Source organism: Pipistrellus hanaki (genome assembly GCF_964339955.1).
Source record: "Pipistrellus hanaki genome assembly, chromosome: 10".
Classification (NCBI taxonomy): Eukaryota; Metazoa; Chordata; class Mammalia; order Chiroptera; family Vespertilionidae; genus Pipistrellus; species Pipistrellus hanaki.
This window is the reverse complement of record NC_140512.1, coordinates 26812787-26832571: the sequence shown is the minus strand read 5'-3', so window position 1 is coordinate 26832571 and position 19785 is coordinate 26812787. Positions and strand designations below refer to the sequence as shown.

The 19785-nt window shown below is 47.3% G+C and overlaps 1 protein-coding gene across 3 annotated transcripts in view; it reads right to left on the bottom strand.

Moving 5' to 3' along the window:
• The window catches only part of STEAP2 (STEAP2 metalloreductase), a 28932-nt gene extending 14520 nt beyond the window's left edge, over window positions 1–14412 (bottom strand). For 2 of the 3 annotated variants that reach the window (XM_084897415.1, XM_084897417.1), the window contains exons 1-2: window positions 14318–14412; window positions 13833–13885 (exon numbers count right to left, since the gene is read on the bottom strand). The gene's annotated coding sequence lies outside the window, so the exon portion shown is untranslated. Of the gene's footprint in view, window positions 1–13832; window positions 14036–14317 lie in introns of those variants that run through there. The other variant, XM_084897416.1, reaches the window with a different exon arrangement.
• Window positions 14413–19785: the final 5373 nt, after the last annotated feature.

Below are 19785 nucleotides of genomic sequence, written 5' to 3'. Positions count from 1 at the left end.
ATATTCGAAGTAACTTTCTCCAGAATAATAATCAGCAGGCCATAAATCAGTGTCACTAATGGGAATGAATGAAAAATACTCTTCCTTTCTCTCCTCATTGCACAATTTCTTTTATGCTAAAAGCAGATGTGGATCATTTCAGAGAATTTAATGGATTTTGCAGGAAAGGTGGAATGTTTCAAAAACGTGTTTTGGGGTTTTGTACTAAATGAAATTTGAAATTACTGGAGCTAAAAATATTTAACTTTTTATCCTAGAAATGGATCACATAAAATGACTAAAAAAAAAACAACCCAGTAAATTAATCTTTATGCTTTTTAAATATATTTTTTAATTTTTGTACAGAAAGGAATGGAGAGAGAGAGAGTTAGAAATATCAATGAGAGAGAAACATCGATCAGCTGCTTCCTATACATCCACCTCCCCCCCCCCCCCCCCGGGATGTGCCCGCAACTAAGGTACATGCCCTTGACCGGAATCAAACCTGGTGCCCTTGAATCCTCAGGCCAATGCTCTACCCACTGAGCCAAACTAATTAGGGCAAATTAATCTTTAGAAAGAAAAAACAATATAACCTAATACTCATTACAGCACATTCTCTGTCAGGTTTGTTGTGCTTTACAGATTAACTGATTGAATTCCCACAATCAATACAGGATGCCCTTCATTTTAAAGATGAAGAAATCAAGACAAGCAAAGGATAATTTATTTGTTCAAGGTCGTAAGAGACAAAGTGAGGGAACTAGGATTAGAATCCGTGTGCATGCAGTTCAGCTAAGGCAGTGGCCAGCAAACTCATTAATCAACAGAGCCAAATGTCAACAATACAACAATTGAAATTTCTTTTGAGAGCCAATTTTTTTTAAACTTAAACCTCTTCTAATGCCACTTCTTCAAAATAGACTTGCCCAGGCCGTGGTATTTTGTGGAAGAGCCACACTCAAGGGGCCAAAGACCTGCATGTGGCTCGCGAGCCGCAGTTTGCCAACCATGGAGCTAAGGCATGTGTCATTTGGGCAAAGGTAAGGAATTTAAGAAAGGGCTTTTGGGGGGGGCATGAGGGAAAAGGGGAAGAGGTGTGCTCATCCTATATAATAAAACCCTAATATGCAAACCGATTGAACAGAGGAATGACTGGTGGAACGACCAGTCACTATGATGCGCACTGACCACCAGGGGGCAGACGCTCAATGCAGAAGTGCACAGGGTGAACGCTCCTCAGCCAGAAGCCAAGCTCACAGCTGATGTAAAAAACTGTAAGTGGACAGTAGGAGCAGGGGTCCCGGACTGTGAGAGCCCCATACTGCAAGAGGGATGTATGAGGGAGATTGGGCCTAAGCTGGCAGGCAGACATCTCCTAAGGGATCCCAGACTGTGAGAGGGAGCAGGCTGGGCTGAGGGACTCTCCTCCCTTCCCCCACCTATTGCACAAATTTTGTGCACCTGGCCTCTTGTATTAGTACAGTTTTCTTTGGCCATATCATTACTCCTCAGCATTACCTAGTTTTCTTAATGACTAACTCAGATCCTGGGAAAGGAGAAAACTCACTATTTTTCATCTATTACACATGCTTCACTTCACACTTTTCAAGTTAGAAGGGATGGTAATTAGCTATTTTCCCTGGAGTGATTTCCCAGAAGGCCAAGAGGGGATCAGATGGACCAGGGTAGTACAAAAACATCACCATTCTCTTGGAGAAGTGGTGGGTTATCTTCACTATTCAGGAGCACTTAAAAGAACCAGAAGTAATTTAATGAATGATCATTTCATTCAAGTTGAATTGACCAACTTACCCCTAGTCCTATATAATGTCTAAGGTTAAAAGGAACCCAAGTGTCATATACCCTCGTCCTAACTTCTTCTGAGTAGAGATTGTTGCATCTCCCAAAATATAAGAATTGCAAAATCTTGAAATCTATCATGACGATCAAGGTCTTTTCAAACTAAAAGCAAAGCAGTATCAGCTATCTGCTAATTTTATAAAGCAAATTCAAACCTCTTCCATAAATCAGAATGTGAACAGATAAAAACTCATTGGGAATTTTAGCGGGGAGGATCCAAGATGGCTGCTCGGGTATACACCTAGCCGCAGCAGCTCACAACAATTTCAAAGGAATACAACTAAAACGTAGAGTGGACATTGCCCAGAGCTACAGGTAGTCGACTGACTGAAAACTCTACAATAGGAAGGAGGGAGAAAACCAGAAGGAAAATCAGAGGAGCTGAAAAAAAGCCTAAGGTACGGAGACATGCTGCGCGCTCGCACGCACGCGCGCGCGGAGAGGTCGCAGCCGGAGAGGAGGAGAGGGCTGGGTGCTGCCTGGCGTTCCCTAGCAGGAAGGAAATAGAACCCCCAGCCTGGGCTGAACCCCCGAACCGGCAGCGCTGAGCCCCAAGTTATGTGCCAGACCCTGGGGACCCAGGCTCCGGCAGGGGGAGACAATCCCGGGGGACGGCGAAATGCGGGGCCCCCGGAGTCGCGCGCACATGGCGCGCAGAGGACTGAATGTTGACTCTGATGCTGGATTACCCTAGCCGGAAGAAACAAAGCCTCCGGCCGCAGCTCTGAGCCTCAGTCCAGACCTCCCCGAACTCCAGGTCTGGGCCAGTCCCTGGGGACCCAGGCTCGGGCAGGGGGAGACGGGGCTGTGAGGTGGAGTCCTGGGAGCGCGGCGAAAGGCCAAGCCCCCGGAGTCGCGCACACTGTGCGCAGAGGACAGTCTGTTGACTCTGATCCTGGACTCCCCTAGTGGGAGGGAGAAAGAAAGCTCCAGACTGGAGGAACGCCACGAGGAGCAGGAGCCCCTGCCGGACACCGGCCAGCTGGGCGCCAGCAAGGAGCCGGGCGACGGGGCCCCCAGTGGGGGGGGTGCCCCTGAACCTTCGACTGCTGAGCGCTGGCAACGGAGCCAAGGATGGGGGCTGCTTCCTGGGCGGCGCCGACCCCGGCAACAGGCTGGAGCAGCGCCGGAGCCCGCGGAGAACAAAGGGGTGCCACAGGCCAACCTGCTGAGCTCCCAGGACAAGGAGGAAGAAACCAAAGAAGTTCTCAATGTGAAGAAATCAAGTGAGAGCAAATGATAGTAAAATTACTTAAGAAAGAATACAAAGAAGATCTTGAAAAATCAAAGACTAAGTCAGAACTCAACGCACCAGCCAACATTGCAACATAAATGCGTTTTGTTGTTTTTTTTAAAAAAAGAAAAAGAAAAGAAGAGAAAAAAGGGACAGAATGTTGGAACAGCGGCGACCAGGCCTAGAGTGGCCAGGCACAAGGCAGTGGCAGCTGGGCCCGGAGCAGCAGTGGCCAGGCCCCAGAACAGCAGCAGCCAGAACAAGAGCATCAACGGCCAGCACTGGAGCAGCCAGACCTGGGGCAGTGGCAGCCAGGCCTGAGGCAGAGGTGGCCAAGCCCAGGGTGGCCAGTCCAGGAACACCCAGACACGGAGTGGCTGGGCCCGGAGAAGCCCGGCCCAGAGCAGCCGGGTTGGGAGCAGCCAGGCCCAGAACAGCAGTAGACAACCACGAAGAATCCAGGCTGGGAGCGGCCAGGCTCGGAGCAGCCAGGCTCGGAGCAGCCGGGTCGGGTGCGGCCAGGCCCGGAGCAGCGGCGGCCAGGCTGGGAGCGGCCAGGCCCGGAGCAGCTGGGTCTGGTGTGGCCAGGCCTGGAGCAGCGGCTGCCAGGCTAGGAGCAGCCAGGCCCGGAGCAGCAGCTGCCAGGCTGGGAGCAGCCAGGTCCGGAGCAGCCGGGTCTGGTGTGACCAGGCCCGGAGCAGCGGCTGCCAGGCTGGGAGCGGCCAGGCCCGGAGCAGCAGCTGCCAGGCTGGGAGCGGCCAGGCCCGGAGCAGCCGGGTCTGGTGCGGCCAGGCCCGGAGCAGCGGCTGCCAGGCTGGGAGCGGCCAGGCCCGGAGCAGCCGGGTCTGGTGCGGCCAGGCCCGGAGCAGCGGCTGCCAGGCTGGGAGCGGCCAGGCCCGGAGCAGCCGGGTCTGGTGCGGCCAGGCCTGGAGCAGCGGCTGCCAGGCTGGGAGCGGCCAGGCCCGGAGCAGCAGCTGCCAGGCTGGGAGCGGCCAGGCCCGGAGCAGCCGGGTCTGGTGCGGCCAGGCCAGGAGCAGCGGCTGCCAGGCTGGGAGCGGCCAGGCCCGGAGCAGCCGGGTCTGGTGCGGCCAGGCCAGGAGCAGTGGCTGCCAGGCTGGGAGCGGCCAGGCCCGGAGCAGCCGGGTCTGGTGCGGCCAGGCCCGGAGCAGCGGCTGCCAGGCTGGGAGCGGCCAGGCCTGGAGCAGCCGGGTCTGGTGCGGCCAGACCCGGAGCAGTGGCTGCCAGGCTGGGAGTGGCCAGGCCTGGAGAAGCGGCTGCCAGGCTGGGAGCGGCCAGGCCCGGAGCAGCCGGGTCTGGTGCGGCCAGGCCCGGAGCAGCGGCGGCCAGGCTGGGAGCGGCCAGGCCCGGAGCAGCCGGGTCTGGTGCGGCCAGGCCAGGAGCAATGGCTGCCAGGCTGGGAGCGGCCAGGCCCGGAGCAGCAGCTGCCAGGCTGGGAGCGTCCAGGCCCGGAGCAGCCGGGTCTGGTGCGGCCAGGCCCGGAGCAGCGACTGCCAGGCTGGGAGCGGCCAGGCCCGGAGCAGCCGGGTCTTGTGCGGCCAGGCCCGGAGCAGCAGCTGCCAGGCTGGGAGCGGCCAGGCCCGGAGCAGCCGGGTCTGGTGCGGCCAGGCCAGGAGCAGCGGCTGCCAGGCTGGGAGCGGCCAGGCCCGGAACAGCCGGGTCTGGTGCGGCCAGGCCAGGAGCAGCGGCTGCCAGGCTGGGAGCGGCCAGGCCCGGAGCAGCCGGGTCTGGTGCGGCCAGGCCAGGAGCAATGGCTGCCAGGCTGGGAGCAGCCAGGCCCGGAGCAGCGGCTGTCAGGCTGGGAGCGGCCAGGCCCGGAGCGGCCGGGACCGGAGCAACCGGTCCCAGAGCAGCCGGGTCGGGTGCGGCCAGGCCTGTAGCAGCAACAGCCAAGTCCAGAGCAACTAGGTCGGGAGCGGCAGTGACCAGACCCGGAGCAGCTGGTTGTGGAACGAACCAGAGCAACAGAGGCCAGGCCCGGAGCAGCCAGGCCCGAAACAGCTCGCTCCTCGCCTGTACCTGCCCACGGCTGCCTCTCAGACATGGCTGGAAACTTTTGCGGGAACTTGAGGGTCTGCTGAATCAAGTGATGAAGGCTTAGATCTGGATGTGTTGAGTTAGTATAGCGCTGGGGTGTTGATCTGTAAGTGCCTTGGGTGGGGCCTGGATGAGGCTGGTTGACCTATTTGGAAATGTCTTTTGTGTGAAGTGTATCATTGGGCATGTGGAGGTATTATTGATATGAGATAATGCTAAGTAACAGATTTACTATCTGAAAAGGGATTTACTATCGGGGAAAGGGAGGGAGGAAGAGACTGAACATAAACTGTGCACCTATGGATGAGGACAATGGGGGATGGGGAGGGGGCGGAGGGTGGGGTGGGAACCTGGTGGAGGGGGGAAGAAATGAGGAACCTTTGTAATAATATGAACAATAAAGATTGATTTGAAAAAATAAATAAATAAATAAATAAATAAAAAAAATAAAAAAATAAAAAGTAATTTTAAATAGAAAAAAAAAAAAAAAAAAAAAAAAAAAAAAAAAAAAAAAAAAACTCATTGGGACCTAATGGGCTTCCCATTATAACATGTATTTTTATACGTATTTACAGGCAACTGTTCTAACATGTTTGACCCTTATTCACATTATATTTCTAATGGCAAGTTCTAACTGAACCCTTTAATGGTGTGACTGTAACTATAAATAAAAGTTGGAGTGATAAATGAGACTCTTTGTTATAGTTTCAAGGAATGTAAAAGTATCCTTGAGAAAAGTAATAAAACTTGTAAAGGATTTGAGAGATGGGTTATTTGTGTATTATTGAAAGTTTACAGTACTAAAATATGTGTGATATTTAAGAGTGCACAAGGTTTTCATATATAACATTATCTCACTGAATTCTCAAATGCCTGTGGAGTACATATTATGCCCATCTTAAAGATGGGGAAACACCCAGAATTTTAATGATTTGCTTAAGTCAATGAAGTTTGTAGTGATCCAACCAGGATTTAAATATGAGTCTTCCAACCTCTGCTCATTCTAAAACTGCAGGACAAACATTTTAGGGGAAATCTTTAAGTTGTTTAGATCTTCAAATGTCGCCTGTGACTATATTCTCTAAAATCAATACTAACCTTAAATAGTTACAATGTGAATCTCAGCTTAGAATAGTTTTAGATAAATCCAGAGCTATAAGTTTAAGAATCCTAGCTACAAAATAGATAAAGTACTGAAATAATTCAATTTTTTAAAAATCAAAACCAAACAAAGAATTAAATTTATTAATACTACAAAACAAAACATGAATGGTCGCTGGGCAACTTTTGAGGAAACCCAGCTAGCAACCCGTTTGTCTTCTGAGGACCCTGCAGAGCGCCTGCTTTTTAGAGGGAAGAAAGATGAAAGGGCCAAGAAGAGGGCCGGTGTCCCATGAACGCATCCATGCACAGGCCTAAGAGTGGCTCATTCCCACAAACTATGGGTAACTATCTGGTGCGGACACACTGGGACCAGATCTCACCAATCAACTCCTAATTTGCTAGGCTACCATTTGGATCACTAGGTTAACCGCTGAGCTGAAGTTAATTAAAACTGTAACATCTGCAAAATAAATAAATAAATAAAAATTAAAAAATAAATGGGGTTATAAAAAAATGAATAATGTCAATATCTGAAGGAGGTTTACCTTGTATTTACAAAAAAAAGTTACTAAAAATCTTACTTTGTACATCTCCATTGACAAAAAATGATGGGACTGTAAATGACAAGACAGACCTACCCTGCCGTGTGACCAGCACGAATTTAGGAGGCCACTGTGTTCTTTGCGTAGGAGAGATAAAGGACAAATGAAGCATGGCGCTGACACTCAAGGATTTACATTCTAGCTAGGAAAACACAAGGTGTATGTAGAATTAAAGGCAGAGAAAAAAACCTCACATCACCATACCATTAAGAACTAGCTTGTATGATAAAAGCGTACATATTTCCTCTAGAAAATCAAGGAACAGAAATACCTCATGGTGTCCCCTTATTTCAAGTCATTGATATATATAAAATTATACTTACAAAATCATCTCTAAATTACACAGGACTGGCCCTGACTGGGTAGCTCAGTTGGTTAGAACATCGTCTTGATACCTACCCCAAGGTTGCAGGTTCGATCCCTGGTCAGGGCACATACAAGAAGCAACCAATGAATGCATCAATAAGGGGAACAACAAATAGATGTTCTTCTGTCTCTCTCTCCTATTTCCTCTCTCCCTCTCTCAAATCAATCAATAAAAATTGTTTAAAATAAAAGTAAATTACACAGGGCGGCTTCAAGCCATGTTAATGACAGTGCGTTACAGGCTCATTTACGCTTAAGACTATAAGAACCCTAAGTTAAATTCGCTTTCTGTGACCTTAAAAGTGTTAGGACACTAGTTTCCAAATATAAAGTTATTGCTGGTCTATAGCTATTAAAAAGTATATGGAACAACTAAATATCAAAAACATAAAATCTGACTTAAAAATGGGCAGAAGATCTTAATAGACATTTTTTTCATTGTCTTTGAAGCCATAGAGATGGCCAACAGGCACATAAAAAGTTAGTTGTTCAAGGAAGCAGGGAGGGAGAAGGCGGGGGGAAGGGAAAAAAGTTGTTCAACATCACAATGAGATACCACTTTATACCCATCAGGATGAGTATTAGGAAAAAGACAAAAAAATAACAAGTGTTGGCAAGGATGTGGAGAAAAAGGAACCCTTGGGCACTGCTGGTGGGAATGAACACTGGTGCAGGCACTATGGAAACAGTATAGAGGTTCTTAAAAAAAATTAAAAGCAGAACTATCAAAGGGCCCAGCATACTTCTGGGTATTTATCTGAAGAAAACAAAAACACTAACTCAAAAAAGAAATGTGCATCCCTCTATTCACTGCAACATTATTCACAACAGCCAAGATATGGAAACAGCCTTAAAAAAGAACAAAATCTTGCCATTTGCAACAACATGGATAGACCTGGAAGGTATAATGCTAAGTGAAATACCATATGATTTCACTTATATGTGGAATCTAAAAAAAAAAAAAGTAAGTAAAATAAAACAGAAGCAGACTCATACATACAGAGAACAAATTGGTGGTTGCCATTGGGATGAGGGGTGGGAGGGTGGGCAAAATAGGTGAAGGGGATAAAGAAGTACAAACTACAAACTGCCAGTTATAAAATAAAGAAACAATAACCTTGTTGCAGACAACATTGATTTACAGATGCATATGTTTACTGGCTACCGAATACAACTTTTTCTGTATTGCAGTAAGTCACTTGCAAAAAAAAAAAAAATCTTCTATGAAAGGCCTACACGTTTGTCTGATTTCAATGCCATAACACAAAACAGATTACAAATGACACTAACATCCACTGAGTGCTATAAACTTTAGGGGTCTCTGGTGATTGACATCAATTTAGAAATGAGGCCACAACCCATGATCATAATGACATTCATCCATCCATCCATCCATCCATCCCCAACCATTCACCAACCCAACAGCCCTATCCACTAGGCATGGGGCTAGGATCTGAGACTCCAATTACACAAAACAGGCACTGGCTTCCTATCTAATTATATGTTGAAATCAAGAATGTAGATGCATACACAACAACTGAAAAGAAGCTTCATTGGGGTGTAATTTACACAGCATAAAATTTACCCACTTTGAGTGTAAACATTAATAATTCTCAGTAAATTTACAGTTATGCAACCATCACCACAATCCAATTTTAGAACATTTCGTCAGCAGTAACTGTTTTTACTCACATTTTAACAAAATTGGCCAACAGTAAGTGCCTCTTTTAAAAAAATCCTGCCTCCCTTAATGTTTGAAAGCTCCATGGGCGAAATTTCATACACACTGCAGAGTGTGACCTGAGTTTTGCTGACTGCCTGGTGCTAGGAGAGAAATAGAGGATCCTGGGGTTTGGGTGAGTGTACAGGCAGAACTGCAATCTCAGAGCTGCCTCTTGCGTCAAGGTAGGACCTATTAAAGCAGGGGTTCTCGACTAGAGCTGCACAATCGACTGACAGAGGACCTTTACAACATAGTGATACCTAGTCACCCCCACCCACCTGCTCAGATTTTTATTTCCTTGGTCTGGAATTCAGCTTGGGCATCAAGATTTTGTTATAAAGACCATCAGCCAAGACTAAAACACCTCTACTAAAAGTTTCAGGATTCAACCTAATACTTATTTTGGTATTTGGAGAGAACTTATGTGGCTTTTTGATCCTCAATTATGCTCCTCTTTACATTATCGTTTGTGTCAACCAGTCCTCCTTGGCGCCAATTCAATGCCAACAGGAATCCCAGTGTGGGGTTCAGTGAGAAGGAAACTTGATTCAGTGCAAAACAGCACATCTGTGATACAGCAAGGCTGTGAGGCGGCCCACAAGGCCAGCACCTCTCTGGCTAGACCTCTCAGCTATGCTCCACACCAGCCTGCTTCGCTCTTTGCTGGTCTGCTCCATTCTGTGCCCGTCTGCCCTGGCCTGCTCTGCTCCAGCCAGAAAAGTCTTCCGTGGGAAGGGAAAGTGCATTCTCAGAACCAGAAGGGAGCTGACTTACAGAGACAGAAGTCTCTGCCCTTGGCCCCCTTCCACTCATGCAAATGAGGACTCCAAATCTTCAGTCTGAGTGGTCCAAAAGGCCTTGTACCGATTGGTCAGAATGAAGCCGTTCTGATTGGTCAGTGGAGGAACTGATGGGGATACAGCTGTGTAGCTCCAATGCAGGAGGGAAAGCCTCAGTCCTATTGGTTGAAATAGGGTTCCAGGAACTGCTTCCTAAGGCCTAGCTCAGATGGCAGAAACACAGGGCAGGCTTTCCCCTGAAGTGGAGTTTGCAATGAGAAGCCCTTGTGTAATGGCTGCTAAGCTCTGTTTTATTTTGTTTTGAATAGTTGTTGTATGTTTGTTTGTTTTTAAAATTTGAGCCCAGCCAGCCACTGGGAGCCTTTTTCAGTAGGTATTTTCTTTCTCAGGGTCCACATTTGTAATCATGGAAAATAACACTAGTGGGAGAACAAGTGTTGCCTTTGAATGGGGGAAGCAGGAGAATTTACATGCAGTCTTTTCCCTTTTTCCACTCGGGCAGTAACAGCAGCAGGAGAGCCGCTCACTATTTTGTAATTTTCTCTTCCCTTCCCTTAAAATGTGTCACCCCGCCACACAGCTTACTTTGCTCCTGTTTTTGCATAACATGCTGAATTCAGAATGTTCTAGCGAGGTATCTCTCCCTGCTGTCTGACAAGGGGCTCCTCTTCCCTTCTCCAGACACCCTAGGCTCTGCTGACCTGAGCAGGCGGGAGTTTCCAAGTGGACTGGCTGGCTCTGGAAGAGCGCCTACCAAATTCTAACGTGAATCCGATCACCCGGGGATCCTGTCACAATGCATTCTGGTTTCTCTAGTTCTGGAAGGAGGCTCGAGGTTCTGTATTCTCCCACGCTCCCAGGTGAGGTCTGTGGGCCTCACCAGGTGATGCTGTGGCCCATGGGCCACGCTTTGACTAGTCTCGCAATTGCTTCATTCGATGTTTTCCACAGAAAATATAGACTAGATAACTGAGAAGACTACTACGGTAATTATGGAAGATTTGTTTATATGACATCGAGAAGAAAGAACAGGCCTCGGCTTCTGAAACCAACTTGTTTTCTGAGTCTGTTTCCTTTGTAAAATGGGAAACAAAAACCTCAGTGGTTGACAGACATTCAACCACTGTGGCTCAGTGGTTGAATGTCTGTCTACCCACGAACCAGCAGATCAAGGTTTGATTCCGGGTCAGGGCACATGTCAGGGTTGCAAGCTTGACCTGCAGTAGGGGCATGTAGAAGGCAGCCAGTCATGATTCTCTCTCATCATTGATGTGTTTCTCTCTCTCTCCCTCTCCCTTCCTCTCTCTGAAATCAATAAAAATATACTTTAAAATATTTTTTTAAAGGAAAACCAAGAGATTGTACTTGACTCCTGCAGTCCTTTCCAACATTAAATTCTTTTGTTTCCAAGTCTTTTAAAAAAATATTTAAAATCATTTAGCATTCATATAAGCATAACCAATGGACATAGACAGTAGGGGGGTGAGGGCATGTACTGGGGGTTGGGAGTGGCCAATGGGGGGAGGTCAATGGAGGGAGGGAGGGAGGAGACATATGCAATACTTTCAACAATAAAGAATTTAAATAAAATAATCCAGATTTTCTCATTTCAATAAATGATACCATAACTTACAAGTTGCATGAATCAAAAATCTGGGAGTCATTCTTGAGTCCTGGCTTTCCCTCACCCTTTACATACAATCCACTTCAACTCCTGTGCTCCAAAGTATTTCTTAAATCCCTCTCCACTGACACCAGTTTAATTCAGTCTCTAGCACTTCTCATCCAAACTCTACAAACTCTTTCTAACGAAGTCTCAATCTACATTCTCCTTTGCCTCTTCCCAAATCATTCTCCAAAGAGCAGCTAAGATCATCTGAAAACGTAAATAAGATGATGTCTCTCCCTCCTTAAAATTCAATGGTCTTCTGTGGCACTTAGAACTATAGCTACCTTCCTGACCATCACCTAAAAGGCCTAAAACAAACCCGATAGCCCCTGCACACCTCTCAATCCCATCCTGTCTGACTGTTCTTCCCTACCGGAGGCCCGGTGCACGAAATCTGTGCAGGCAATGAAAGAAAAATACCACATGATCTCACTCATTTATGGAAAATAAAAGATTATAAACTGATGAACAAAAAGATAGACACAGAGGCAGTAAAGCACTGAACAGACTGTCAAATTATAGTGGAAAGACTGGGGAGTGCTGGGGAGGGGGAAAAGAGATCAACCAAAGGACTTGTATGCATGCGTATAAGCACAAACAATGGACACAAGACACTGGGGGGGTGGGGGATAAAGGCATGTGACAAGAGTTAGGGGAGGCTGAGGGAAGATCTATGGGAGGGGGGGGGCAGGGAAGGAGATATATGTACTATTATGTGTAATACTTTATGATAAAATAAATTTTTTTTAAAACAAGAGTAGGCCTTCCTTCCCCTGGCTGCCAGCGTGGGCTTCCCTCTGGCACCTGGGACCAGGGCTTCCCTCGCAGCCCCAGCTCCGTCCAGAAGGAAGTCCGGTCTAATTAGCATATCACGCTGTTATTATCATAGATGGTCCAGACACTGCATCCTTTTCTAGAAGTAAGAAAAGACCATTCTGGCTCCCATGTGGAGAACTTCTCACATGCTGTTATGTCTCTTGAACAGAATGAGTCGCTACAGTTTTGCTTTGTTTTCCTTTCCGCTGCTCCTGTTATGTTTCCTTTGTAATTACCTTATGCCATTGTCTCTTTTTTTCACTATTATTTCCCCCACCAGACAAAAATCTTCCTGGGGGCAGAACCAGGTTTCTCTTCTCCATCACTGCTTCCAAAAATGCCTGGCACATAGTAAATAAGAATCCAATAAATATTTCTTTGCTGCTGAATGCATCAAATGTCAGGACCAAAAGATATGTAATAGGTCTCGAGGTAAGATCCCTCTTTTCACTGATCAAGACACGGAGGCCCAAAGCAGGTTATGAATATGCCAATGTCATGGTTATGTGAATGTCACGGTTACTGGCTGAGCACAGAAGGAATGTATCTCCTGATGTCCTGAAGGCCTAGTCTTTTAAACTTCCGGTTTGCCTTCTTTCTCACCTTTCTAACTCATTTATGATCCTTTCTGTAAACAATTGTTTGCCTTCACCTGTGTTATTCAGTATTAAAAGGTTTTAATTATGTTCACTCACTATAAGTACATTTTCCATGTCATCACTGCAAGTGACTTAGATATAGCTTTTCATTTCCTCTTTGCAGAATCAGCTCAATTTACCATTATTGATATTGTCTCTTCCCTCAACCCCCAAAAGACTAATTAGCTAAGAGAAAAGAAACTGCAAACTGTTTCTAAATATTCTGAAAATTATCTAGGATGGGTATTTTTCTTCTGTAAACAGCTTTTAATTTTTGAAACAACAGAGGGAGAGGTGCAGAGTAAAAAAAAAATACACACCTTAGAGAAAGAAAAAATAAATAAATGGAGATTAACACAGCAAAGAAATAATAAAGGTGGAAAAAGTGTGGGGCGGCTAACAGGACTGTAATCTAACCAAAGACATGAAGGTGGGGGAAAGGTCAGAAGTGTGTTCCATTTCTCCCCATTTCACCCATAATGACGAATAATTAACCACGGCCTGTAATACGGTTTTCTATCTAAAAAAATAAAAATAAAAAAATGAACTGCTTGAGGAGTGAAAACTGACACCAATTCTTCCCCAAAGGGTGGGAGCAATGGCAATCTCCTGACAAAGATCCTCTCGCTCTCTCTGCCCTATTTTTGTAAGAGCCAGATTTTTAGGGCATGATTTTCAACAAGTTTTGGCTGCGGGCTGAACACTGGGCTCCAACATAATTGAGGGCACTTCCAGACGAAGCCAATTACTTTCTATAAACACACAATGGCCTGAGCACACCACGGTCACCTATCTGGCTGATAAACAAAATGAATACTAAAAACACTCCCGTGCTGGCAGAGCAGGAGGCACGATTTTCAATGAAACGCGCTGCATCAATCCCCCAAAGCGGTGGGGAGCCGGGCTGTCAGGGGGGCGGAGGGAGCCTGCGGGTCCCTCCGGGCAGGGGCAGGGGCAGGGGCAGGGGCAGGGGCACAGCTTACCTGGGACGGAGTCTGGATCCCGGCCTCCTTCCTCCTGGCCCAGCCTCCGGTGTCTGCGGGAGCGAGGGGGGACCCAGAGGAGTTACGGGGAGGAATCGGGGGAACAGACACCGTTCCGGAGCCCTCCCTCTCCCCACCCCTCCCCAGGGGCGCGATCGGGGCCGCCGCCGCTCAGCACGGGCTCCCGCGGAGGGCGCGGGGTCCGGGGAGGGAGGACCCGGGGAGGGAGGATCGAGCGCGTGGCGCCGGCTGCATCCGGACCCTCCCCTCCGCGCCCTCCCCGCCCCGCTCGGGTCTCCTGCGGCCGCCGCCTCCCCGCCCCGCAGCCCTCCCCGTCCCGCCCCCCTCCCCGCGCTCCCCTCCCCGCCCCGCTCCCCTCCGCGTGCGGCTCACCTCCCCGCGTGCCCTCCGCGCCCCCCGGACCCGCTCCCCTCCTCTCCCCGCCCCGCTCCCCTCCGCGCCCTCCCCGCCCGCGTGCGGCTCACCTCCCCGCTCCCCTCCGCGCCCCCGGCCCCGCCCCCCTCCAGCCTGCGGGTCTCCCGCGGCGCCGCCGGCTCCCCGGGGGCCGGGCTCGGGGCCTCGGGACCGCGCTCCGGCCGGCGGCTGCGGAGTGGCCGCGCTCCCGCTCCCGCTCCGGCTCCCCGCCTCCCGGGCCGGATCGCGCGGGGCCGGGCGGGGGCGGAGGCCGGCCTGGCGCAGACGCACCGCCGGGGGCTGCGCTCCGGGACCGTGCGGAGCGCGATCGGCCGCTGGAGCGCGGACTGGGGCCCGGCGGGCGGGAGGGAGAGCGGCGCGGCCCCGGGAGGAGTCGCCGAGCCCGGAGCGGGAGTGCGGGAGGAGGGCGAGCGCCCTGCGGGGCGCGCAGTGCGGAACGGCTCCAGGTTGGAGCTCCTCCCCGCTCCACTCCCCGACCTGGGAGCAACTGACATCTGTCTCTGGCCCTACCCTTCCCCCCCACACACACACCCGCCCTACAGATTCCTTCTAGATAAGCCAAGCCCACCCTCTGCTCCTCCGCTTTGGCGCTTTGGGTCGCCCCTCCACTCCACCCGCTGTTCAGTGCGTCCCTGCCCCCAGATGCCCTGTCCTCCACCCCCAGTTCCGTCCAGCCTCCCAGAATCCGCGCTCTCTCCGTCCCCGTTCCCCCACCTCTCACCCTCTTTGGGCTGCGCAGTGTTTGGGGAATAAAATGTTCAGAAATGCCCTTTCGGGAAACGCATTTTAAAACTCCCCATCGCCAGCGGACGGGAAATCGGTCTGTTGACCTTGACCCTCACTCTGCCCGGCGCCGCGGGAAAGGTGGTGTTTGGGGAAAGAGCCCGGAGCTAGGAGACCTTGATTCCAGGGAAAGCCCCTCACACGCCCCGGGCCACGGTGGCCTTGAGTGTGCAGAGGATCTAGGAGCTGTCAGGGCACCTTTCGTCCTGGACTCTGGAAATGTCTCCCTGCGAGGACCCAAGAGTCAGGCACCCTTTATCTTTCGTGCAGAAGGTGCCAATAGAAGAAATAAGAAGTTAGAGTGTTTTCAGCTATAAGATCGATTTGCTGAAAACTGTTAAGTTTGGGGATTTTTTTTTCATACATTAGTAAAGTTCCATTTAAGCAAATGAAGCTTAAAAATTACCCCTCTCTGTGGTTTATTAACCAGGGTGAAAGCCAAGGAGGGGTCTTGGATCGATCACGGGACACTGCCCTTTCCCCTCTGAGGCCCATACACAGGTTAACCTTTGCAAACGCCGCTGTGGAAATACATACTTTGTTTGACTTGACATATGCCCCTCCCCCACTGCCAAATAGTATTAAGGTTTAGGCATTTAAGGTTTAAAGTTTAGGCATAAGCTAAGCTTTCAGTGATGTGTCAGTGTATGGGGCAATGACAACTGGTAAAATTCTTTTTCTATTTTGGTAACTGGAAAAAATTTAAATTTTTATTATTTCACTTCAACACTACTCTCAATTAATGAAATTAGCGTTTTTTTTTTTTTTTTCTGGAGGACATTCATGAATCTTGCAGTTCATGGAAGTAGAAAGCTTTAAAAAAAAACAATAGCATTTTATATCTTTGGTTATTACAAAATATACCATTTTTAACTCTCCTAGAACCACAAATTATTGTGTACATGTGAGTAAACCATATATTTTAAATATTTTTAAAAAGCTGTCTGAACGTGGACTCTGCCTATTCAAAAATAAAATCAAGTAATATGTGAAATTACTGATCCTAAAAGAGAAGCAGTGAATCAATAATTTGCAATTTCCAGAAGGAATATCTGCTTTTCATACTTAAACTATTAAAAATAAGAAAATACCCTTGGTGGAAAAACTCATGTAGTGACTGACATGTGTTCCCAAAATTGTTGGCATTGGTGTAAAGCATGATGCCTTTCAGCTCACCCCATGGTCACTATACTTCTTGCCACTGCTTCTCAGTTTTAGTTTCTAAGCATAAAAATGATTTACCAAGATCTTTTTTCCAGGTCATGACCAGCTCTCTGAGAACTCCCTTCAGTTCCCTGAAGTAGTAATTGATTCCACTGAAGGGCAGCAATAATTTATTAAACGGACCTCTAGTGGCTTACATGTTTTAACACAAGTTCCTCGTTGGAATTATTCTACAACTGAGTAACTTGAGAGTGGTAGTTCCCAAACTGTGTAACTTCCAGCACTAGATGCTCCTCCAGCAACCCATCCACTAAAAAATACTGATTGAACTCCTGCTGAATGCCCTGGCGGGGGCACTAGGCACCATGGGGAAGAACTCAGATACACTTCCCTGTCCTGATAGAATTTATGGTTTGGTTAAGAAGATAAATTAGTAAACAAATACGAGTAAGATGTATACAAATTTGAGTACACAAGTAAAATAACTGTAAGTCATGTGAAAATAGACTGAGATAAGTAATAATAGAGATTGTTTTAGAGGTTATTTTTAGAGATCCACAATGCATATTAATAGATGAAGGGCTTTGAGAATAGTTACAGTAAGACACTTCCCTGACCTATTCCCAATAAAGTCTCAAATTTGTTTTGAGCAATGAAACGTTGTGAGCAATGCTTGTTAATAAAATAGAATCATTTTTTTTTTTTGTAAAACACTGCTTTTTTCAAACCAAGGAATTAAATAAACATAAAATTCTGTTAACATTACCTTACATTTGTTTGTCAATCTATATTCAAATATTTTAATAGATTTATAAATATAGATATAATATCTTTGAAGTAGATTTTGTTTGAAGACAAATATGATATGATCAGATTTACATGTTGATAGACTGTGGCTACAGTGTTAAAAATACACTGAAGGGAGACAAAGATGAAAGGAGGTAGGCGGCTATCGTAATGATGCTGGGAAGAGGTGATGGATGTTAGGATGGATGGAGTTGGGAGAAATATAGGATCCTTGATACAATCTAAAGGTAGAGCCAATAGAACTTGATGATGGGTTGGATGTGAGTCTGAAGAAAGAAGAAAATCGAAGATAATGCCAAGGATTTAGGCCTGGCCAGAGGGAGCAGTTGGCATTGAGGAGGGGGGAATTGTGTTTAGATCAGATTAGGAAGGAGGATTTCCATTTGGGAATGTGACATTAGAGATGACAAGTGGGAGTTGAGGTTCATGTGTGAGTCTGGGTTCAGGCAGGATGTCCGGCCTAGATATATTAATTTGGTGATTATTCACATGTAAAACATTTAAACCATGAAATCACCAATGGAGTAGGAGTCTTTATTAATGAATTCCAAGGACTGAGCTTTAGAACATTCCAGTGTTTGGTGGTGAGAGAGATAAGGAGTAAAAAGCAAAGGAGATTAAAATGCCACTGAGGAGGTAAGAGAAAGACGAGGATAGTTGAATGCTCTAGCAGCCAAGAGAAACGCTATTTCAAAGAAAGGGGAATGATCAGCTGTTTCAAATGCTTTTGTGTGAGTAAGCCGGAGGAATAATGAGAAAAAGGTTAAAAGGTGAGGGTCACTGCTAACTTAGCTCGTGGGAGTTGGTTCAGAGAATGGGAGGACAGGGACTGGAGACAACAAGGATAGACAGCTGCTCTTAATAGTTTTGCTGTAAAATGAAGAAATGAGATGATAGCTGAAGGAGGAAGGAAGGTCTCCAAACAGGAATTTTGTAAGATGGGAGAAAACGGTATACCCATGCTTATAGAAAAGAGCCCATAAGGAACAAAAGGTTGATGATGCAGAATAGAGCGTGAACAACATCCCTGAGAAGGCAAGAAAGGATGGGATTTAGTGCACAAACGGGGGTTGGGGAGGGCTGTTGGCCTTTGCTGGGAGAATGATCCATTTGTCCCCGATAGAAGAAAAGGCACTGTGGGTGGGTTCAGATGCAGCCACATGGCCAGATGTCATGAGTGAGCTTGTGGAAGCTCTTCTCTGACTGCTGCTTTTTCTCTCAGTGAAATAGGAAGCAAGATTGCCTGCTGAGAAATAGGATGAGAAATAAGGGAAATTTGGGAAAAGAGAAAAAGGCGTGAAAAATGGGACAGATAGAAAGCACATAATAAGAAGGTGGGATTACATCTAAATATACCAGCAATCACTCAAACTATGAACAGAATAAACGTACTGGTCGAAAAGGTAAATATTTCAGACTGGATTGAAACAAACATTTATACTATTTACAAGAGTCAGATGTGAAATGCAAGGACACAGAAAAACTAAAAATCAAAGATTCCAAAGGGGTACCAGGCTAATATCAAGTAAAAGAAAGATGATCGAAATATATTACTACCAAGGGGGGAAAATGACTTTAAAGACGTTCATTACAGAATGATAAGATATTTGGTTCACCAAGAAGATAAAATAATTCTAAATCTGCATGCCTCTAATAACATAGCCTCGAAATGTAACTCAACAGAATTATGAGTAGAATTTTAAAAGTCTACCCCCACAGTAAAATATTTTAAACACATTTCTTGAGAAATTGAAACTTTAGTTAAAAATCTTTCCATAAAGTAAAAACATAAACAAAAACACAAAATCAGGCCCAGGAGGCTTTTTAACGGTCAGTCGCTGAAACATTCAAAGAACATATCATTCCAGCATAACACGAACTGTTCCAGAAACCAGAATGAGATTCCCAATTCATTCAGTGAGGTTAATAACCTTGAGACTAAAATTAGTCAAAAATGTTACAAATCTGCTCAAACGCAGGAGCTGCTGAGCTGCAGGGACTTGGCAGCAGTGATTCTCGGGCGACACACCCTGAAAGCAGAGCAAAGGGAGCCCGATTCCTCGAGGGGCCACAATACTTCACCTTTGGCCGTGGGTCATGTTGTTACTGGGCACTGCCGGCCCCGAATCTCCTTTACTGCACACTTGTGTGACAGCACCTTTGCATGACAGCAACTTTGAGGAGCACCTCTCACACTCTGGACCCCCCAGGGGATGTTGAAGAGCCATTTTTGGCCTGAACCCTGCAGGCCGGGCCTAAGGGACTCCACCTGTAGAGGGCCGCCTGAGAAGGCACGTGGACATCCTTTAAATTGTCAGCTGAGACCTAGGGCTGAGGGTGTATTCAGTTTTTGACTTACCTTTGTCCAGGTGTCAGCAGGGGTGGGTCTAGATATGTAAATCCAGTTAATGCTAGAGCCTAGTTAAGAATGCAAATAAGCTCCTTTGACCCTATAAATAAACCTGCTGCGTGGCTTGGGGGGTCACTCGCTCGCTGCCTCTCCATCAAAGAAGATGGCGCCCACCTAGCGCCCAGCTTGATGAATCTATTTCTGCCTCTTGGTCTCTTCTTTCTTTCTTTAATTTCTTAGTCCCCAGCTCCTCCACTCAGGACACGGAAAACAGAGAAACAGCCCCCCACATCCACCTGCTGGAAAGATCCTGCTCACTCTGCACAAGCCGGGAGGGACCGCAGGAGGTTGGCTCCAGGCCATGTCTGGCCCATCTCTCTCAGTCCCACTCCACTTGGCCACCTTATAATTAAT